The sequence below is a fragment of the Megascapheus bottae genome, chromosome 14, assembly GCF_031878675.1.
Source record: "Megascapheus bottae isolate mThoBot1 chromosome 14, mThoBot2.hap1, whole genome shotgun sequence".
NCBI classification, from domain to species: Eukaryota; Metazoa; Chordata; class Mammalia; order Rodentia; family Geomyidae; genus Megascapheus; species Megascapheus bottae.
Genome location: NC_143522.1, coordinates 15,451,653 through 15,475,089, shown reverse-complemented (window position 1 = coordinate 15,475,089; position 23,437 = coordinate 15,451,653). Strand labels below are relative to the sequence as shown.

The window sequence follows — 23,437 nt, the reverse complement described above, 5'->3', positions numbered from 1 at the left end:
GTTTGAACTCAGGGCCTGGGCACTGTCCTTGGACACTTTTTGCTCAAGGCTAGCACTCTCACTTGAGCCACAGCGCCACTTCCAGCTTTTTCTATGTATGTGGTACCAAGGAATGGAACCCAGGGCTTCGAGTATGCGAGGCGAGCACTCTATCACTAGGCTAGGCTCCTGGCCCTTGTTTTGTTTTTTGTTTGTTTGTTTTTCAGTTGGTCATGGGGCTTGAACTCAGGGCCTTTTATTGTCCCTAAGTTTTCGTTTTTTGTTTGTCAAGGCTAGAGCTCTACTACTGTGAGTCCTAGCTCTATTTCCAGGTTTTAGGTAGTTAATAGAAAGTAAGAGTTTTATGGACTTTTCTGCCTGGGTTGGCTTTGAACTGTGATGCTCAGTTCTCAGCCTTCTGACAAGCTAGGATTACAGGCTAGCACATGGCTAAGTCAGTGTTTTTTAGGGGATGCTAACATTTCCTAGCTCCTTCAGTGCTTATGCTACCTGGATATTCCAAGAGTAACTAGACTTACACACAAAAACTTACCCAGTGCTTTGACTAAGGTTTAGAATGTAAGGTCCTTTAAACAATGGGAAGAGAAGAAGAAGAGAAAGAAAAGAAATTCTTACCACTGTCCAGTTATACTTGACCCCTTCCCTGTTCTTATTATTGTAAGAAGAGAAAAGCTACTTCACACACATTCCATTCAAAAGGCAGGGAATCACACTCACTGTTCATCTCCAAGCAAACCTGCAATCTCCAGAAGTGAAGAGTAAAAGGCATTTCCTATTAAGCCAAAAGGTCAACTCATACCACTAGTCAAAAAGTGATTTTAAAAAATTCATCTAGAAATGAAGATAGAGAAGAGGGGCAATACAAATCAATGGTCCAGTCATAAAACTGTATTCATAAGTGATACAAGATGCAGACACAAGCTCAAGGCTGCAAGGCACAAATTGTCACCCCTTCAAATCAGAAAAAGTAGGAAGGGAAGAAACTTTCTGACAGACTCAAGAAAAAGATCAATGAAGCAGTATCAGAAAAGCAAGGAATCTAAGAACTTCTTCATTTTAAGTAAAGAATGGACAAGAAAAAAATTAAAATTGTAAATGGAATTAGCAAAAAAGAACATATAAACTTATCTCAAAAATTATCTCAAAGACAAAATGACAAATTCTTTCCCCCACTTCTTTCTCAGTTATTTTCCATGAACTCAAGACCTCATGCTCTTTTTTTTTTCCCCAATCCTGGGCTTGAGCTCAGGGCCTGAACACTGTCCTTGGACTTTCTCAAGGCTAGCACTCTACCACTTGAGCCTCAGCACCATTTCTAGCTTCTTTTCTATGTATGTGGTGCCAAGGAATTGAACCCGGGTCTTCGTGCATGCTAAACAAGCACTCTACCACTAGGCCAAACTCCCGGCCCCTGGACCTCATGCTCTTACTTGGCCTTTCTGCTTAGGATTGGTGCTCTGCCACTTGAGCCACACCTCCATTATAGGCTTTTTGCTTCTTAATTGAAAATAAGAGTCTATCAGATTTTTCTGTCTAGGCTGATTTTGAACAGGGATCCTCATATCTCAGTCTCTTGGGTAACTGGAATTATGGGCATAAGCCCCCAGCACCTGGATTTTACTCTTTTTAGTAAGCAGAAAAAGTATATTCAGTATTTGTATACTTATTGGATTATGTGTAGCTGTATTTCCCCTTCTTTATAATGCAAGTAAGAAGTATGGATCACCTTAAAATCATTTGAATTTCTTAAGGCTGCTAGATCTAAATAAAGAAAATGAATAACTTATCTCACACCCTTTAGTGAGATCTCCCAAAATAATAATACTGATGATGGCAAATAAAGCAAAATCAAGAAGGAAGATTTCTGGGCTCCATAAATTTGGAGGTGTCGAGTTTTGAATTGCTTATGTTTGTAGAACAAAGAGCCTTCCATGAATCCATTCAGTAATGCAACTCAAGAGCTCACTTCTTGAGAGGTTGAGGGGAAAGGGAGAGTCATGATAAAATGTATTAAGATTCTTTTTTTGACCTACCCTAAATATAGATCTGTGAGAATTCTGTTTGTCAAGAAGCCTGAACTAATAATAAAAGCAAAGTAAAACACAATATAAAGGTTCATTTTGAGAGAGAAAAAATTCTGGTTGCTTAGAGGAAGATGACACACATACTGGCTGATTCTTTCCCTGCGGGGATTGGAGGTGGGTGATTCTGTTACGAACTCTTGGTGGCCATTCTCTAGGCCCATAGCTCCACAAGACACATTTTGGATTTTCATTGGATTTAACCACTGTAGCCTTTCCAGAACCAGACAGTTCACAAGATATAAACTTGTTATTCCCATCAGGAGCAACAGAATCAAAATACAAGCAACTTGAGTTATAGAATTTTACTTGACATATTTCTATGACCAGACCAAACCAGCTAAACCATATGATTTTGCTCATACACAGGAGTAGAAATTCCTTCCATCACTGTCTCCAAAAGTAGGTAAGGAACATTTGGAAACTTCTTTGCTCAGAAAAGAGAGAGAGAGAGAGAAAGGAGAGAGAGAGAGAGAGAGAGAGAGAGAGAGAGAGAGAGAGAGAGAGAGAGAGAGAGAGAGAGAGAGAGAACGTGGAGGAGGAGGGGGGCAACATGTTTTACCTGACCATTTTCCCTTTGTGCAAAAAGGAAAAAAGGAACACTAACCTGATTTCTTCTAGAGCCACATTTCACATGAATGAAAAAAAATATGTCTATAAGGCATTCAAACAGGAAACTTACCCTCTTAGAAAGGCATAGTAAAAAAGTATTATAATGATCAATCTAAAGGATACAGCTCAAATGATTAGTATATGACATACAAAGCAAAGCAAAGATACTGATAAAGAGAATACTTACCTTTATTTCCACCAGCACGTCTGGTTAGGCCCGCTGACCTGTGCTAAGCATACTACTAAGCCCATAGCACCACAAGCTTCCAGCAGTCATTCTCCCCCCAGAGAACAGATGATGCACATACAAGCAAGGCAAAGGAATGAGACTAGAAGAGGAGGAAGAAAGAGCAATAGGGGAAAACAAAGCATTTTGGGGGGGGCCATAAAAATTTCAGGTGATGGTTGTTTTCTTTGGCTTTATAATGCAAAATGCAGCTTGAGAAAGTGTTCAGTTGAATTGTTATAAACTGACACTTATCTGGATGAGTTCATCTTTGAAGAATAAAATGTTTTGTTTCCATTTTTTGTTACTCTCTTATACTCTGTATAAGAGAGTGAGATTTTTACTTTGGGAAAGCTCTTCCACTATTGATCTTCATTTCCCATGCATCTTCAAGACTCAAGGAGAGCTGTGGTACTTCCTGTTTGGGGAACAGGTGTGAAAATTCTCCCTTAAGAGGACCCAAAGGTAAAAGTAGTAGAGCAATGCCTACAATCTTAACATTTCAGCACCCTGGAGACTGAGGCAGGACAATCACAAGATTGAGGCCAGCAAGTTCAAGAGCATTCTGTGTTATAAAATGAGATTCTGTCTCAAAAAAATTTAAAAAAACCCAACCCCCCACGGAGTAAAGCATGTGAAGACAAGTGAGTCATTAAAAGCCACACTTGTACACACACATACACACACACACAGAGCCATCATCAATATTTATCATCCTTAAATTAGCAACCCTATTGTGAGAAGCAATCTTTTCTAACAAAGTGTGTCATTATCTTCACTATGTCCAGTTCTAGGTTTTTTTTTTTTCCCAGATTCTTACTAAGCTTCATTTACTGCTGAAACTTGCCAGACAAGATGGAAAGCCTTCTGGACCTTCCCAGCTTGCCCACCAAGATGTAAGTGTTAGTTCTCTCCTTTTCAGAGAGAGCAGATTGTGAACCTGAGGCTCAGCCAATCCAAGTAGAGAGAGGAGTCTGCTGAGTTAGGGGTGCAAGATGGAAACCTACTGCCTGCTCCTGGGAGTCAATTTTGCCTTGCAGAAACAAATTTATCTTTCTGTGTCTTCAGTTATGATTCTGGTGTGTTTTAGTGATCACATATCTAACACCTACCATGGAGCTACCATGTGAATCATGTTCGTTTTCACTGTGGTTCTTCTTCTGCTCATCCAGAGCTGAAGATACACTAATACTCACCTGTGGTAGCTATTTTACAAGCACTATCTGCCCATGTCTTTAATAAATGGTACCTTGGCATTGGGTGGGGCCCAGCATTATTCTGAGTGTTGAGGATAAAAAATAAACAAGGCAGAAGGAAGTCTGGACATTCCAGATTCTAAGGGTTATATTACAGAACCTGGATGATATTCTAAAGACAACTGGAACACTTTGGAAAGTTTTAAGCAATGCTCACATGACCTAATTTACACTTTGAAAGTCACTGTGTCTGTTATAGGTACACTGGAACAAAAGAAGACAATAACGTAAGTATAGGGAGCTCTTAGAGACAGGAAATAAAAGTGCTCTGGATTAAGGAAAGCAGTAAAATCAGACACCTATGGCTCACGCCTGTAATCCTCACCACTCATGAGACTGAGATGTGAGGATCGCAGTTCAAAACCAGCCCAAGCAGAAAAGTGCCCAAGAGATACTTATCTCCAATAACCACTCAAAAACTGGAAGTGGTGCTGTGGCTCAATTGACAGAGAGTTAGCCTTGAGTACAAAGAGATTCAAGGACAGCATCCAGTCCCTGAGTTCAAGCTCCACAACTAGTGGGGGGGGGGAGGGTAGAAGGAAGGAAAGCAGTAGAACAAAGTTTACAAGACATGGAAACTGATTAGGGAATGAATTGGGAGTGGGAAAGCAGATGGAAAAGGGAAAGAGACAAATAAAATTGTTGACTCTGAGATGTTAGCCTGAGAAGCTAGGTAGATACAGGCATAGGAACTAGAAAAGCTAGGGGTCCGGTAAAGTACATGATTCATCCTGTTAGGCAGGGGAGCTTACTTCTGCTACTGCATCTTTCCTGTCAAGCATCAGTCACACAGCAGCTCCTAGCAGCCACCTGATGAGTGAGGTGTGAGACAAGGTCTTTTGCTTACCTGATTTTCTTAGTTTCTATGTACCTTGGGCCACCATTGAGGCAAAACTCTGGGGGATCTGCCTTCTTCTTTTCTTCTTCTTCCCCCTACCTATTTTTGATTTTCCTCCAGGGCTTCAGAAGTGCATTCTAGCCATTACCACAGCATTGGAAGCAGGAGTGCCTCTATCATTTACAAAAGGAAACACTGGCAGCCCATTCTGTAGAATCTTGATATTGTGATTACAGTGTAAAATGAACCCATTCATCTCTGCTAGAATAGGAGAATCTCAATGTAGAGACGGAATGAATCTGGAAAGATATATTTCCAAAGCAATAAATGGCTCCACAAAAGATGGGAAGGAATCTTGCTCCCAATTGCCTGCCCAACTTCTGCTTTAAACCATTATTTACAGCCTGCCCAGTGGTAGAGAGCTGAAGCTAGCGGCAGGATTTCCTGTGATAATCTCTGTGAAATCACTTTTCAACAGATGAGGTGATTTACTCAAGGATGAGCAGAAAGATTATTTTGTGGCTATTGTTTCTACTTTTGCTTGTACAAAAAGGTATTAAGGGCTGGGAGTTTGGCCTAGTGGTAGAGTGCTTGCCTAGCATGCATGAAGACCCGGGTTCGATTCCTCGGTACCACATACATAGAAAAAAGCCAGAAGTGGTGCTGAGGCTCATTGATAGAGTGCTAGCCTTGAGAAAGTCCAAGGACAGTGCTCAGTGCCCAGCTCAGAACTGGCAAAAAAAATTAAAAAAAGGTATTAAAACACTAGAACTTACTGCTTCTGTGGCATGATTTGCAGAAATTAGACATTTTTGACAGTATAAGAGGTTACATGAGGAGTGTAGTGGCTCACCTCTGTAATCGTAGCTACTCAGGAGGCTGAGACTTGAGGATTATGGTTCAAAGCCAGCCCAGGCACGAAAAAGTCTGTGAGACTCTTACCTCCAGTTAACCACTAGAAAATTGGAAGTGGCGCTGTGGCTCAAGGCAGTATCCTTGAGCTGAAGACTCAGAGACAGCACCCAGGCCCAGAGTCCAAGCCCCAAGACCAGGAAAATAAAAAGAGGTAATGGTATTTTAGAGTCTTTTTGACTGTGGTATCATCTTGTTAACACTGAAGTCAAAGATTCAAAGCTGGGGGAGACCCAGCTGAAGCGATTCAAAAAGATTCTAACCAGGATTATCCTAAAATCTTTCCATTATTATCCCCTAATAACTTTACAATTTAAGCCTGTTTCCTTGTCGAGTGATGCCATTGTTCTAGTGGAAAAATATACAGATCAGTCATGATTGGAAAGGACTAGTAAATAATTGACATTGTGCTTACAATAGGACACAACACACCTTACATCATATTGATAACTTATCAATATCCATCTATCCCTTCTCCGCCTTCTCTGACCTACACAGCTAAGAGTGTTCAGTTCTCAAGTAACTCAGCTCTCCTTTTTAATTTAAATGATAGCTTTGTTCCTTTGTAGTGTGTGTGTGTGTGTGTGTGTACAAGAGAGAGACAGAGACTTTCCCTTGGAAGGAAAGTTTGCTACCTTTCTAATCCTAAAAACTAAGCATTAAACCCTGCAGCATGATGGTATTCAGTGTATTTTTTAAATGTCTATAGCTCGAACATGTAGAACTGAACAAACTTAACAAATAAGTAGATAGGCTGAGAGATGGAAAAGAAGAAAGAAAGACAGAAAGGAACTACACACTAATAGAATGGATCAGACCAGCTCAAGAAGGTATTCAACACCAGAATAAATTCATGTAATTCAATTAATAACTGTATCTGTATCAGATACTTTCATGTGGATTAAGAAAAAGAAGATGAGGGGAAGAGTTAGGATTTCTCAAGCAACACATACCTCTAAATTTTTCCCATATTCTGAATAGGGGACTGAAGGTTTTGTTTGTGCCAGTCTTGGGGCTTGAACTCAGGGGCTGGGAACTGCCTCTGAGCTTTTGTGATTAATGCTAACAGCACTCTACCACTTGATTCACAACTCCACTTCCAATTATTTTTTAGTGCTTAACTGGATCTCCTGAGCCTTCCTGACTGAGCTGACTGAATTACGATCCTCAGATCTGAGTAGCTAAGATTACAGGTATGAACTACCAGGGCCTGAGATGGGGGCTGTATTTTAAATATATAGTCATCAAGTCTTAGAAGCATCCTAGGACAATAAGTTCTCTGAAGATGGTATTCCCATATCAGTTCCCTTGTCTGCAGCACCTCCTTTCCACAATATGAACTACTAAATGCAAGACAAGACTAGAAGATGGATACTTGTTGCCTTCTGCTTTGGAATGGTAATTGCAATGCCTTTGAAACCTGATAACATTAGCAGATCACCTCCTGTGGACATAACCATTTGCCAAGTTAGTCTTATCACCTGGATAGACTCTCTTATCTCTTAATTTTTGGTTTGTGCAAGTGGGGTATTTAGCACATTGGATTAGGAGAAATATTGGCCTATTCTGGCCCTAGTTCCCTAACATGACAATCATTTACCTTCTTAATATGAATTTGCAGGTAGGTTTGAAAATATGGGAAATTATACCTATGTGTCTCCATAGAGAGATGTCTTTAGAGGCCCACTGGAATTAAAATCGCAAAAGAAGCACAGAGGAAAAAAGAATTAAAACCCAGAGCATCCACAATACTAAATCCACAGTATATTTCATAAAGTACATTTATCTCCCATGAAGCGATACATATAAAACAGAATCTAGATGCAGCAGGCTGGCCGTGGGTGAAGTATGCCAATGACTCCTTTGTAAACACTACTGAATTCCATACACTGTGTTGGTTTCTTAGTGCAACAATCTGAGTATAGCATACTTCATTCAGCCTGTATCTGTATTATCCATGCACCTTGAATTCCTGATTAAGCCAAGGGGCATCCAGCAGAAGGAAACAGTTCCCACAGAAGAAGGTAAAATGACCATCCCTCTTGCAGGCTACATAAAGGAAGAATCTAATTTAAAGGTTCAAGTGTAGAATGGCAATTCAGATTAGAGGTACCACCTATACTAAGCATGTGTGTTTAAGTGATATTATATGTGCATGGGGGTGGGGAAGGGACTGATGTAGGGTACAAAGCTCAAAAGACACTATTCCTCACAAGAAACTCAGAGTCTATTGGGGAAATTGCACAAAACCCAATTATATGGGAGCAACGAGTACTGAAGGATTCTCATAGAAATCCTGCCGTGAGGCACTGAACCCATTTGAAAGCCTGAGCTCATCAGCTCTTCTCTTCGTATTTTCCATGTAGGAGTATCAGGACCTAAAAGCCACAGAGGAGATGTAGATTTCTTCAGCTCTTAAAAGCACTGTCCCTGGCACACACAGATGATGTTTATGTTGCGCTTACTGGTCACTTTCATTAGACATTTTTCTAACTACTGTCGATATATTAACTTGTTGATTGCTTACATCAATTCCATAAGACTGCCCTGTATTATTTTGTTGATAATAATTGCTGTCTTCTATGATGAGCCTCTTCTTAACAGACCCATCCCTTCGGAGATTGTTATTTAAGGCACTTTGTGTGCCTTGCTTTACTGCTATCGCTTGGACCACTTAAACAATTTAAGAGACATCACATGGTTGTAGCAGCTATTTTCTTTTTGTCATACATAAACACTGTGACAGACAGAGATGTTTCCAGTCAGGATTCAGGAAACAAGACCACAACAAGCATCGCTGCTGTACAGCAAAGATTGATGGGAAAGGGACTAAGAAAGCAGTGTTGATTCTTCAGGCCTTGAAGACCACAGGCTGTATGTGTTACCGAAGCATAGCTGAGCCATGCTGACTGATACATAAGAAGACAGGAAAAACTCTACTCAACTATTCAAAGTCATATCACTAACCAGTGTTGGGATTTTAACCTGAATTGTACCTAACAACAACACCAACCTCTTTCAGCTGACAGAGATACACTAAAGGTAGCTAAAGAATGGAAAGATTGAATTTCAGAGCAAAAGATCCTGCACATTATCTATAAGGTCCACAATACAAAATGACTTAATTATGTATATATCAATAGCTATGATTTTAAATTCTGAGTGAATAGGCGATAAAGGCAGAGAAGAGAAAGAAAGCAAACTATAATGGGAAAAGAAAGAATCCAACAGAGAAAATGACAGGGCAGAAAACAGATTAGGAGAAATCTCATTATCTGTTGAATTGCTCAAAGCTAAATCCCTTTTCCAGAAAAACAAAATCCTTAAGGCTTTTATCTTTAAAATGCTTACAGAACACACAAAATGTGTGCAAGCATGTATTTCAGAACGGATCTTGTCACTTTATTTCACTTCAATAATTTAAAGCCTTCTCACAAAATGACAAGTACCACACCTCATATATGGAGTCACCTCATTCATGTCACTTCTATACTGAGAATAGCTCTGCTATTGTGACTTTCAGAGCTCCCAAGAAACCATCTAATGGATCTCACATGTCATGGATCCTAAAGGCCTACATAGGTAAGGTAGAGAGTTTGAACTGCAGGGCTCCAGTCTCAGAACACCTGACTAAAGAGCTCTAAAATGAGTGCTATGAAATGACATTTTACTATAGCTATGACATTTTATATTTGACTATTTCATATGCAGATTGTATTTATTTCTTTGGGTTGCTGTTATTCTACAAACATGGTAGCTTACAAGACAAATAACATGTCTTTAAGCATCATGGAGGCCCAGAGGTTTAAAACCAAAGAATTCCACAGGTTCTAAGAAAAAACTTGCACTTGTGTAGCTCTTGGTGGTTGCTGACAAGCTTTGGTGTTCTTTGGTTTGTAGTGAGATCATTTCTGTCTCTACATCTATCTTCACATGTAGACTTCGCTCTGTGTGATGGCTCGTGCCTGTAATCCTAGCTACCCACGAGTCTGAAATCTGATGATTGTGGTTCAACACCAGCTCAGGCACTAAAGAATGTGAGACTCTTATCTCCAATTAATCACTAGATAATGGGAAGTGGGGCTGTGGTTCCAGAGGTAGGATAGTAGCCTTAAGCTGAAGAGCTCAGGGACAGTGCCCAGGCCCAGAGTTCAAGCTCCGTGATCCAGAAAGAAAGAAAGAAAGAAAGAAAGAAAGAAAGAAAGAAAGAAAGAAAGAAAGAAAGAAGGAAAAAGGAAAGGAAAGGAAAGAAAGAAAGAGAATAAAGCTGGCGTGGTGGCTCACACTTGTAACCCTAGCTACTCAGGAAGCTGAGATATGAGGATCAAGGTTCAGAGACAGCCCTGGCACCTAAGTACATTGAGAAAAGTGGAAGTGGTGCTGTGGCTCAAGGGGTAGAGCATTAGCTTTGAGCTGAAGAGCTCAGAGTTCAAGTTCCGAGTTCAAGCTCCATAACCAACACACACATGCATAAACGAATGGGTTGTTTTCTTTCTTTTTTTCATATATTTTTTATTGTAATTAATAGAAGGGTTACATGATATTTGCCAGATAGATGGTGCATTAGTTCCCATACATTGATACCCTTTCACATGTCTTGGTCCCCATTACCCTCCCCCTTGCCCCCACCACTCATCTTGTTTTCCCCTGTTCCCTATCCAATTTCAAATAACCAAATACAAATATATCCGATATATCAGGTAACAAAGTGAGATACTGTAACAATATGAGATAACCAAGGGAAAGCAAAAGAGATGAGAGATAACATAGTACATTAAGGACAACAATCATTCATTATATGGCTTTTGTTTCTATATCCTAGAGATCCTTTCAATTAGCTTCATACTATATGGCCTTATGTATCAAGATTTTGCTCTATTGCAAATCTCTGCTAGGAGAGCCCAAGGTTTCTACTGATTATGACAAATGAGGGAAACCATTGAGCCTAAGTTCCTTTGAGTCTGGCTTACTTCACTTAATATGATCTTTTCTAAGTCTTTCCATTTTCTAACTTAAAGAGAGTCTTCTCTGAAGAAGAAACAAAAATGGCCTATAGACACATGAAGAAATGCTCCACATCTCTGGTCATAAAAGAAATGCAAATCAAAACAACTCTAAGAATCCACTTCACTCCAGTTAGAATAGCCAGGATCAAGAAAACTAATAACAGATGCTGGAAGGGATGTGGCCAGGAGGGATCACTACTACAGTGTTGGTGGGAGTGCAAACTCTTTCAGCCACTATGGAAAGCAGTATGGCAGTGCCTCAAAAGGCTAAACATAGAGCTCCCCTATGACCCAGCAATTCCAGTACTTGGCATTTACCCAAATATCCAGAAACAAAGACATACTAAATCCACTAGCCCAATGATGTTCATTGCAGCACTATTTACCATAGCAAAGATATGGAACCAACCCTCAGTTGATGAGTGGATCAACAAGATGTGGTATTTGTACGCAATGGAATTCTATGCTGCTGTCAGAAAGGGTTGTTTTCTTTCTATTACTGACTGAGGACCCATCCTGCCCAAGACTACCTCTCTCCCTTTTGCCTTCTCCATTCTTTGCTAAACCTATTTTAACAACCACCTTTGCTTTTTTCTATCTTCGAGTATTTCTCGGTTATTACTTCCTCTAGGAAATTTCAGACTTCATTCACTCATAGCAGCCTTCCTCCAGATCCTGGATCTTGCTCAGCTACAACAAATGACAGCACATGCGGACTGAAGAAACCAGGCAGGACATGCTAGTTTTAGAAAGCACAGAGACTCTAATCAGCTAATCTCTGAAATGAATGAAACAGAGAAAACACAGCACAGAACACATGTGTGCTGAACAAAGATTTAACAGATAGAATGCGCAGGGAAGTTACTTGTCCTGAGAAGGATTAAAAGTACTGAATAAACTCTAAACGCTGTATTCAGTCGATCTGTGATTCCTAAATTGGTCAGTCCAGGTATGACACCATTTCGTGCCATTCTGATCTCATGCTTGCTCTGCATAAGACATAAGGATTTAATATACATACATATATAATATATATACATATATATGTTACATATGTATATTTGACCATCAGGCTGACTTGGACAGCTAGAGCTGTCACCAAATCTTCTTGCTCTGAGTCTCTTTAGAAAGGCAATTGTGTGATGAGCTCACCTACTATATATCCTGTCCTAATCTCCATTCTAGTTCTGCTAATGTCTCCCCCAACATCAGAATGGCAGTGATGGGATTGAATGAACCAAATCAGATGAACATTTATATGACAAAAATTCAGATAATCTAAGCCTTGCATTCCACTTGCATACTATTGTAAGTGTGTTCATACTCATTTCTTTCTTTTTTATTTTATTTTTATTTTTTGTCAGTCTTGGGGCTTGAACTCAGGGCCTGAGTACCATCCTTGGGCTTTCTCATGGCTAGAGTTCTACCACTTGAACCACAACACCAATTCCAGCTTTTTGTATGTATGTGGTACCAAGGAATCAAAGCTGGGTCTTTGTGCATGCTACGTAAGCACTCTACCACTAAGCCAAACTTCCAGCCCCTCGTGTTCATTTCTTTCTCCTTGCCCAATGCTCTCAGTTGATTTAGTGAACTATATAATTTTCTATCTTTATTTGGTTTATAAGCCTTTCTGTTCTGTGATCTCAGGAGCAGTCTTCCTAAGTGTACTTGCAATATCAAGCTCATTTCCCACCTGCCACTGGAGAGACATAATCAGATTATTGTCATAGAAAAGAAAATCACTCTAACCTTTTTTTTTTTTTTTGGATGGGTCATGGGACTTGAACTCAGCCTGGGCGCTGTCTATGAGCTCTTCAGCTCAAGGCTACCACCATATCCCAGAGCCAGAGTCCACTTCCTGTTTTCTAGTGATTAATTGGAGATAAGAGTCTCTTAGTCTTTTGTGCTGGGGCTGGCTTTGAACTGCAATCCTCAGATCTCAGCCTCCTGAGTAGCTAGGATTACAGGAGTGAATCACCATGCCCGGCTACTCTAGCTTTTTATATGTAACTCTGGCAAAGCTAAGAAGTGAACTTAGGAAAGAGATACCAATACCCGACTGTCTTGTCCAGCTAAGGCTGTGCAAAGTACATGGCACAAAGATGGTAAAAGGACTGCCCCCAGGAGAAAATGTCCCGAATAACTGAATCCATGAATGTTGAACCTAAATGCACTCAACTTCAAACAAAGCAAAAATGGCTGAGAGGGAAACGGAAATCCTCTTCTCAAATGAAGACAGATTTCTGCACATCTACCAAGGATTATTCACCCTGCACCTTGGTGTCAGGAGAGCTTGTGGAGATAATGGGCCACTAGGATTAAAATACAGTTCCATAATCTCTCAAGCAGCCCATCGGGGTGCCCCTAAGAAACTGAAATCTGCACATTAAAAGCACCAGGTGAGAGAAAGAGCTGAATAGCAATTCATAGGGCTTACAATGAATAGTGAGCCAGCAGGGGTCGAGAGAAAGAACACAGGATTTTGAGCTACTGGGACTTGGCTCCAAATTTTTGCTTCAGTACTTACTAGCTGTGTCACCTTGAACAAATGCCTAAATATCTCTTGGCTTTAGTCTCTCTGAGATGCAAACTGATCAGAATAATTACTGCTTCATCCAGCATTGCTCCTTGTGAGCAAAAATGTCTAGCCTCATGTTGCTGTATTTGTTCTTTCCATACAAATATGTAATTGGATAACCACTGACATATTACAGTTGGTCCAATAATCTATCTATCTAGTCTGTTAGTAAACCAATAATAATTACTTGTGGAAATGTGAATGTGTGGTTTTTGTTGTTGTTGTTGTTTTTCTCTATTTCTTCAGTCCCTGGGTTACATCAGCATTGACAATTTATTCCTTTAGGTAACTTAATAGCACTGCTATGTTGCCAGGGGAGCTTTCCTAGAGATAAACAGGGTAAGCTAGCATTGGATCATTTGAATTTTAAGCAGTCAGTTTTTGGAATAACTCCAGTACATTCTTTGCTCAAGGGAACCTTGTTGGTCCATGAGCTTTTAGATGTCTTAAGTAGCTTATAAAATTAATATAACAGGTAATGTAACCTTAAGGTCATGGTGTGAAGTCAGCGTCATTTATTTGGCCTGAAGAGGTGGAGAAATTCCCAGTGATACCTTTGCTCCAAAAGTCTGTTATATTCTTTGCACTTTTAATCCTTTCCTTTTAGTTTTTTTTTTTTAAACCTGTGGTCTTTATTTTTTCGTCCTAACAATAATGTTGTATTATTATTCAATTCTGAAATTGGGAACATAAATTTGAAATGTTCAATCATAGAAGATGCAGTCTTGAAAGAGGATTAACCCCAAACTAAACAATTGAGCAATAAAGGTATATTTTACCAGATGTGCTTATACTATTATTTCTGAGAAAGTTACAAAGAAAGAATCATGCCAAACAACAGAAGTATTACCTATTGTATATGTTGGGTAGGGAAATTATATATCATTAAAATGTTAGCTGTCTTTGGAAGTATGACTATATGATCAAAACACTTGTCAGATGAACCTCTTAGAATCAGTGGAACTCTAGAAATTTGATTCTATTTAAGACAACCAAGTCTCTGGTCCTTCTATGTCTTTGATGAAGGACTAAGCACTCTAACAGATAAAATGACATGGCAGAAATTCTGACTGTGGGGAATGTCTCCACAATGCCAGTGATTCCTAGGGCCAAAACGGAGTCTATGAGAAACCTGGTATTAAATGCCATCCATAAATATACTTTTAAATTGGACTGTAATAGACATCTAACGTACACAATTTGGTCAGTTTGGACATATAGAGAGACTGATGAAATCATCACCCCAATCAAGATGTGATACGATGGTCCCAAATTTCTTCCAGTCACTTTGTAATCCCTTCCATCTCACCCAAGGCAGCCAATGGTATATCTCTAGCCATTTGTTCTAAATTAAGCAAAGAAAGAAGAGCTGAGTTTTGAGAAAGAGAGGAAAAATAACCAATGGCTTTTTTTAAATTATGCTTAATTTTGCAGACTCAAAAGGATGCATTTTACAATCATGGCTCAGAGAGGGTTACTCAGTACTCAGAAGAAATATGAAAAGCATAAGGCACAGAATGTGAGGAGAAACAAAAGAGTTCCAGCTTCTCAGAGCATGTGAACAGAGAAGAACATGCTTTGCCTGGTCATGTATAAAGTTCTTACCTTCCAGTGTGCTAATAATACTCGTTGACTTGCAGTGAACAGATGTTTTTGCTCTACATATCCAAGAAACTACAGCAAGCGCCATATGTCATACAGTGTGATAAAGGGCTCGGAATTTCAAATTCTTTACATGAATTAATACATTTTTAGTGAGGGAACACATCTGGATAACCCTTGCTGTCTTTTTCCTTTGTGGAGTCAAACTATTACACTATAAACTACAACCTGTTCCCTCATTTCAGCAGTATTGAAGGTAGAACCCAGAATCGTGCACATAAGAGCCAAGCATTTGACCACAAAGCAACCTCCTCAGCTCTCAGAAATACCGTCTGTACAGTACAAATGTTCTGAACACCTGAGCACCTTTCTGCCCATGAACTGAATCTTCCTGGATCACTTCCTTCCCCAAAAGAGTGCTCTGGCTCAGTGTCCTTATGAAGTATGTGACAGCGTCATGTATGCAAAGCCAGCTTGGCTTTCTTTCCCTGAATGTTCCTACTGGTCAAGTAACCACATGAGCCTGAGTGGGACACAATACCTAAGAAATGAGTAGTTTCCTTAATGAACATTTGGAAAGCTTTCTATGTTTAAAAATACCCTGTAACACTTAATAAATAGGTCAATAGAAACAGACCATTGAGGAAGTGGGGCAGTAGCCTTGAGTTGAAGAACCCAGGGCCAGAGTTCAAGCCCCATGACCCACAAAAAAAAAAAAAAAAAAGAATGAAGTTCAGTGTTTTGTTACTTTAAGGGTTCCTTCCAAACACCCCTAAAAAAAAAAAAAAAAAAAAAAAATCCAGGCTTTGCTTTGTTTTTCTTGTTCTCTGGTGCCCTCCTGTGTTCTGTTCTCAAATAACACTTGATTTACATGCCCTAATAAGTTTACAGCAGAGGAAATCACACAGCAGAAAGTGACCATATTACCAAGTCCATAGGCTTCCGTGCATAGCCCCAAAGATATTTCCGTGAACTCCTTTAATATATATTTAGTGGATTTTTGTAGGGTTTTTTGGGGGGGACTTTTTGGGGTTTTTTTTGGGGGGGGGTGTTACTAGAATTTGAACTTAAGGACTTACTACCAAGATGCCCTACCACCTGAGGTTGAGAAATTCTATCTTCAATTATCCAGCAAAAAGCTAAGATAAGGGACATGGCTCAAGAGGCAGAGTGCTATCCTTGAGCAAAAAAGTAACCAAGAGCATGAGGCCCTAAGTTCAAGCACCAGTGTCAGCATGCACGCATGCACAGACACAGAAACAGTCAATCAATAACTTAACGTAACCTACGGCTAAAACCACAGTCTGTAAGTTGTGATCTTCTTGAAGCTGGACCCTTACCTTATCTCAGTTCTCTAGCCTCTCACTCAGAAGTTCAAAACCATTATTCAACCCAATCTGAACCAAGGGCTCACTAAGAACTGTTCTATGTTAAACAGCCCGGCTTTTCCCATTTCAGCCCAGTTTCTAAGTTCTCCCACCTCAACCTTGTTCTTACCAAATAGTTGGCTTTCTGAATCACAATTCCTGTTTCTAAGAAACTACCTTCTGTTTTTGATATTCCTAGAATAATCCCCCACTGGCAAATACTATTACGTTCCTTTCCTCCTTCAAATTATAATATATACCCATATAATATATGGGTATAATATATACCCATATTTTATGTATTCATTTATTTATCTAAAGGAAAAGCATTATTTTTTTCCTGTTACTATGAGAATTCGCTTTTTGGACCTGCAGATGTTCTTGATTCTTTACACTTCACACCACATTTCCCACCAACCAAGTCATTCCTTCAAATTCTATTTAACAATACAAGATCTTAATTTGTTTGAAAAATTGTAAGAGTTGATAAGTTTCTGCCTTTTTCAAAAAGACAACTGCAGGCTGGGCACGGCATAATGGTAGAGTGCTTGCCTAGCATGCACTATCACCAGGGTTCGATTCCTTGGTGCCACATACATAGAAAAAGCTGGAAGTGGTGCTGTGGCTCAAGTGGTAGAGCGCTATCCTGGAGAAAGTCCAAGGACAGTGCTCAGTCCCTGAGTTCAAGCCCCAGGACTGGCAAAAAAAAAAGACGATTTCAAGTTGTAAATCAATAAAATAATCAAAACTGTTTACCTGATTCCTAATGGCCATTCCATTATTTTAGCCCTTGATCTTGCTTCGGAAAAATATTTTTTCTTTTAATCTTTTATTTTATTGAACTTTATTGCTATGTGCATGTGTGTGTGTGTGCATGCATGCATGTTTGTCAGTACTGGGGCTTGAACTCACAGCTGCGTACTGTCCCTTGTTTTTTCTGCCCAAGTCCAGCTCTGTACCACTTGAGCCATACCACTACCTCCAGATTTTTGGTGGTTAATTAGAAATGAGAGTCTCTTAAATTTGTTTGTACAGGCTGGCATCAAACCAAGATCCTCAGATCTCAGCCTTTTGAGTAGCTAATATTATAGGCAAAAGCTACCAACTCCTGGTTCCTTTCAATATTTTTTTTTGCCAGTCTTGGGGCTTGAATTCAGGACCTGAGCACTGTCCTTGCCCTTCTTCCTCAAGGCTAGAGCTCTACCACTTGAACCACAGCACCACTTCTGGCTTTTCTATGTATGTGGTACCATGGAATTGAACCCTGGTCCTCATTAATGCTAGGCAAGCACTCTACCACTAGGCCAAACTCCCGGCCCCTTCAACATCTTAAAGGCATCATATTTACAGCAAATTAAAATAAAGCAAAACAAAGAATGAGTCATCCTGTGTCCTCTCCCTATTTTTCCTCTTTACACCCACATTATAAGTGTACAAATTTTCCAGACTTCCCTGTCACTTTTGGTGCAATGAACCTAGAAAATTCCAAGTAGCACATACCATAGAGCTCTATAAATATTTGCAGAGAGAGAACCACTAGGATTTCTTACCACAAGCAAGTAGATAAATAAAGGATGAAGCACTGCTTTTTCTCTGTCACCACTACAGCCTGTCATGCTGGGAAGAGCCCTGGAGAAAGAAAACTGGCTCTGATTCTGACTCGCTCACTGAATTCCTTGGCTAATTTAAATCCTTCATGGAGCTTCAGGATCCTCATATGCAAAGCTATCTCCACTGCACGTTAAAATATTTAAAAATCCTTTTTTCTTGCCTTATAATAACAAGCCCTATGTCTTTCCCTGTGTAATAACAGCATTTTGTAATGTAGTGGTGCAGTTTTTATTTTTAAAAATCATCTTTAAAGAGTTATACAAAAGGGTTTCAATATAACATATCAGTTTATGACTACAATGTTTCTTGATTGATGTTACCTCATCCACCATCTCTCCCCAAACCACCCAACCCCTTGTTACCTAGTTCTACTTCAATCTGTGTCTGTCTTCTCTGCCACATTGGAGGGCAGGGCCATGTCATATTGTCTTAACCATTGGGTATATAGAAACAGAATGCCTAGGGCATAATAAATAGGTGCTCCATAAATGCCTATTAGATCATTCCTCTCTAACATACCCTATAACATTGAGGCAGGGACACTGAAAAGTGAATTTTTCCAAGTTTTAGTAAAGCTCTAGGCCATTGTCACCTTAGCATGCTAAGAACATGAATTTTCATGTTAATGCATTCCACTTCTTCATGATGTGGACACACACTGCCTTCCCAGTGCTTTTATGAGGACTGGCACTGCCTTTCCAGATTACCTGAAACACATTTCACCCTTCTGTTCTTGGGAATCTCAGTCTCTACATGATGTGGTCTTATGATTTTTATATTACAGAATGGCCTGGCCAAGGTGGAGATCAAGAATCAGTAGCCCAGAATGCCCCAGAAACTCTATCATGATTGAAGACTTCTCAGAGGCATATGGAACAGAGGCTCCATGAAAAAAGAGACTAAGCCTCTATGTGATCAAAGCCCAACACAGCACTGGTCATGTCAAGTTCTCAGAACACTGAAAATTCACTTTTAGCAGGTCTAACTAATTCAGCATTCATAAAAGCAGTCAATTTGGAGTGAAGAAGAGTGGGCTGGCTCCCTGTTATACTTTCTAACTGGGTGATGTTTGAAGTTTTTCCAAGGATAAAAGAGGAATGCTAATAATGGCAATCATCACAACTTGTACATTTATTGAGCCCTCCCTTTTATACAAAATTCTCCAGCCAGGTTTACCTACTCTAATAATGTAATTTCTGTTAACTCTTCCATGAAGAGGGGATGTGGCACAAGTAGTAAAGTTTTTGCCTAGCATGCATGGGGTCATGGGTTTCAGTAGTGCGGAGAAAAGTAAGGGTATTATTTTGCAATTTTCAGAAAGAAAGGAATATGGTTTGGTTTTTAACCAAGGACTAGCCCGGTACTTGGCATATGAAAAGGTTCCAAATGGAAGGTGTAAATGATCTCATCAGTACAGCCACTTATAATGAAATGATTTGCGTATGGAAGCTCAGTTTAATATTATGAATCCAGGGATGGGGCTGGAGCTAGGTGTGTAGCTGAGTGAAAAAGCACTTGTGCACCAGGCCTGAGAAAAAGAGGAGGAGAATTCAGACAAGAATCCAATATATATCCTACAACATTAAGAAAAGTGAGAAAATGAATGGAAAGGAAAAGGATGGGTGAGAATGTTGAAAGAGTTAACATTGATCAAGATACATTGTATTCATAATATGCTGTGTTAACTGGAAACTTATTTGTACAACTGGCTGTGGATAATAATGAAAAATAAATAAAATAATAATCCCTGAATTTTTAAGGTTGGATCAATGTATATATTCTATCTTGATAACAAACTATGAACAAAACTATAGAGCAAAATCAAATCTCTGGGTGTTATGCAGTCAGATTGGGCCTGATTCAATCCCCCTCTCAATTACTTACCCGTGTGCTTTTTTTTTTTTTTTTTTTTTTTTGCCAGTCCCGGGCTTGAGCTCAGGGCCTGAGCACTGTCCTTGGACTTTCTCAAGGGTAGAGCTCTACCACTTGAGCTTCAGCACTACTTCCGGCTTTTTTCTATGTATGTGGTACCGAGGAAGCAAATCTGGGTCTTCATGCATGCTAAGCAAGCACTCTACCACTAGGCCAAACTCCTGGCCCTATCCGTGTGACTTTTAAGATAATTATTGACCTCTCCTCTTTATGTAGTTTTATTCTTAAATGTGACTGTGAATGGTTGGGGACTGCATAAGATTTGTATATGAACCATTTACCATAAATGCTGGCAGATATGAAAGCCATAGTAATTATTGTTAGAACCACATGAATTATCTCTTTTTTATTTTATTTATGTATTTATTTTTTGCCAGTCCTGGGCTTGAGCTCAGGGCTTGAGCACCGTCCTTAGACTTTCCCAAGGATAGCACTCTACCGCTTGAGCCTCAGCACCACTGCCGGCTTTTTGCTATGTATGTGGGGCACTGAGGAATCGAACCCAGGTCTTCGTGCATGCTAGGCAAGCATTCTACCACTAGACCAAACTCCAGGCCCCAACTCATGAATTAACTCTTAAAAAGAACTTATAATACCTTAGAAAGCCCTCATAAAATATGGAACGATTGCATAAAATACCAACAGGTAAGGAACTACAAGTCCACAGGAGTTGCCTGCAAACTTGATAACAAGCTGGTCAGAAAACCACAGTTCCACAAGGGGTCATTGTAGGCAGCACAAAACCACCAGCAACTCACTGCCTGCCTCCACGACTTCCATAACTCAAAGCAGGGAAATATGGCAAAGCAGAATTCTACCCACGGTCCTGAGTGTTCTTTCACAGGATAGCAGTTCTTTAATTTCTCCATGTTAATCTTCTGTCTTAGGGGAGGGAGCAGGAACACTGATTAAAGAATGCCATCCTTATCAGCCTGTTCACTCATATGCAAAAGCCTTTGTCAAAGCTTGTCTCTCTAAGTGAAATCTTACCTTGTGTGGGATGCCACAAAAAGGTCAAACAATCTACAACTTTCACAGGTTGTGGAAGAAGATTAGAATACAATTTGCCAGCCTCTTTTTTCATTCCTATGTTGATAACTTCAGTGTATCTAATATACTCAGACATTTGACACCTCAGTGCAGGAAATAAACTGCTACATTCAACATTGAGAGTAGTAAGAGAGGAACAACACCAGCAAAAATGTAATTGAATGTTGCACCTCAGTCACTGGGCCAAGCAATTGGGTATACCAACAAGGAGAAGTATCTGGTGGGCTTCCTGGAGGACTCAGGCATCAGGCTGTTCCTCTGACCCAGACAGATGACAAGCTTATCTCCTGCACCCTGGCAAGATAGTAACCTAGTAACCAATCAGTACACCAACAGTGTAGGAGACAGAAGACAATAGATTGGGTTTAAGATTCATGGATCTTTTTGTATGAGGATGCCAATTCGTGAAATCCCATAGGAAAAGAGCTGCTATAACTGGAACCTGCGAACTTCCCATTCCTTCGAAAACACACTAAGAATCATCCTTGTCTAACAGGAAGTCAAATGAATAGTATTACAGGCTATTGGAGTCCCTCCATATGGTATATTTCAGTCAGATAAAGGTCTATAAACTGGATGATCTTGATCGGACCACATAGACTTGTGTGTGTGTGTGTGTGTGTGTGTGTGTGTGTGTGTGTGTGTGTGTGTGTGTGCGTGCGTGCGCGTGTGTGTGTGTGTGTGTGTGTGTGTGTGTGTGTGTGTGTGATGGGGCTTAAACTCTGGGCTTGGGTGCTGACCCTGTGCTCTGCAAGGCTATTGCCTTACTCCTTGAGCCACAGCTCCATTTCCCCTTTTCTAGTGATTAACTGGAGATAAGAGTCTCACCATCTTTAGTGCCTGGGCTGGCTTTGAACCGCAATCCTCAGCCTCCTGAGTAGCTAGGATTACAGGCGTGAGCCACTGCGCCTGGTTTGTCCCTTAGCTTTTGTACTAAGTGGAGTCTCACTTTCACTTCTCATTTTTTGCTGGTTAAGTGGAGAGAAGAGTCTCATGGACTTTTTTTCCCAGGCTGGCTTTGAACCATAATCCTCAGATCTGTCTCCTGAGTTTCTAGGATTACAGGCATGAGCCATCAGTGGTAGCAAAATCCGATAGGTCCTTTTCTGTCTCCTAAGCAAAAATGATTCTTTGACAGTCTAGAACAAAATACTTTTCTCAAATCCAATTATTTTCTATTTAGTATATAGGTTGATAATAAGTATATAAGTACTTAGTATGTAAGTAGAGAATCATAACAATAACATCTTCCATGGGAAAGGGTATTGAAAGCACTTGCCAATTAGGGAAAATAATAGGCACATTATTTATATGAGATGCTTAGTGTTTTGGTACACTATTTTAATAGTTGTATTCCAAAATGTCTATATTTCTACAAATTGAAAAAGCTACCTTATTCCCAGGAAATTGTCCAGTTATAAGTAATACACACAATCATGTTATTACCACTGGAGGGAATCTTAAGAATCTGTCTATTTCCATTTCCTGCAGGCTAAAAATTTTAGATGTAGAATGTTAAGTTAAAAAAAAATGGAGTTGTAATGGAAGATCAATTCATCTATACGTGATCAAACAAAGCATTTCAAATATATTATTGAGGATGACTAGTTTTTTTTTTATAAATTTAAATCTGAGTCTGACCATTACATGCTTTCCTTAAAGATATATATATATACATACGTATATGTATATATGCATATAAATTCTTTCAATGTTTGTATAAGTCTTTTTCCTATTAAGGTAAAATTGTCCAAAGTACCTACTGCTCACTCTCTGTAAGACCATTTTCACGCAATGAAATGCTGGGTACTGGGGTTCACCAGAGTCAGAGAAGCCAGTTCAATTATCAGATTGGGGTCAGGATAGTTAATAATTTAGTTTTGGCAAATGCCTAAGAAATAGCAGTGCCCTTCAGACTGGAAATAGGAAATAGGAAATAGCTCTAATTGCTATTAAGTATCTATCTGTACTATCTACCCAGTTAGGACACTGAGATTAGGATTGCTTTAGGGTCAAACAGAAAAATCTTAAAAGTTACCACCTCCATTTTACTGCTACGGCGTGCATTAGCTCCTGCTGTCCCTTCCAGGCCACCCTTCCAAAAAAAAGTTATCCCAAAGGCTCTCGCTTCAGGAAATCTTTTTAATGACTTTTGAGTATTCATTAATCAATCCAACAACTTTTGAGTCATCATTAATCCATTTTTTTTCTCTTGTTTGAACTAACTTTTTAACTGAACAAATCACCTTTTCTCATATCAACTGGCTTTTTTTTCCCCAAATGTTTTCTTCAAACTACTTTTTTTACCTCTTCAGAATCAAAACTCTACATTTAAAGTTGCTTTTTAATTTCCTTTTGCTTAT

At 39.6% G+C, this 23,437-nt stretch overlaps 1 protein-coding gene and 1 long non-coding RNA gene across 17 annotated transcripts in view; one reads left to right on the top strand and one right to left on the bottom strand.

The window, feature by feature from the left end:
- Nrxn3 (neurexin 3) overlaps nucleotides 1-23,437 on the bottom strand; it is a 1,458,248-nt gene that overhangs the window by 785,381 nt on the left and 649,430 nt on the right. The gene's annotated exons all lie outside the window — the stretch shown is intronic.
- On the top strand, nucleotides 4,306-15,220 carry LOC150054755 (uncharacterized). The gene is made up of 3 exons (XR_016537652.1): nucleotides 4,306-4,402; nucleotides 7,040-7,118; nucleotides 14,947-15,220. It is a non-coding gene; the product is annotated as an uncharacterized LOC150054755 (long non-coding RNA).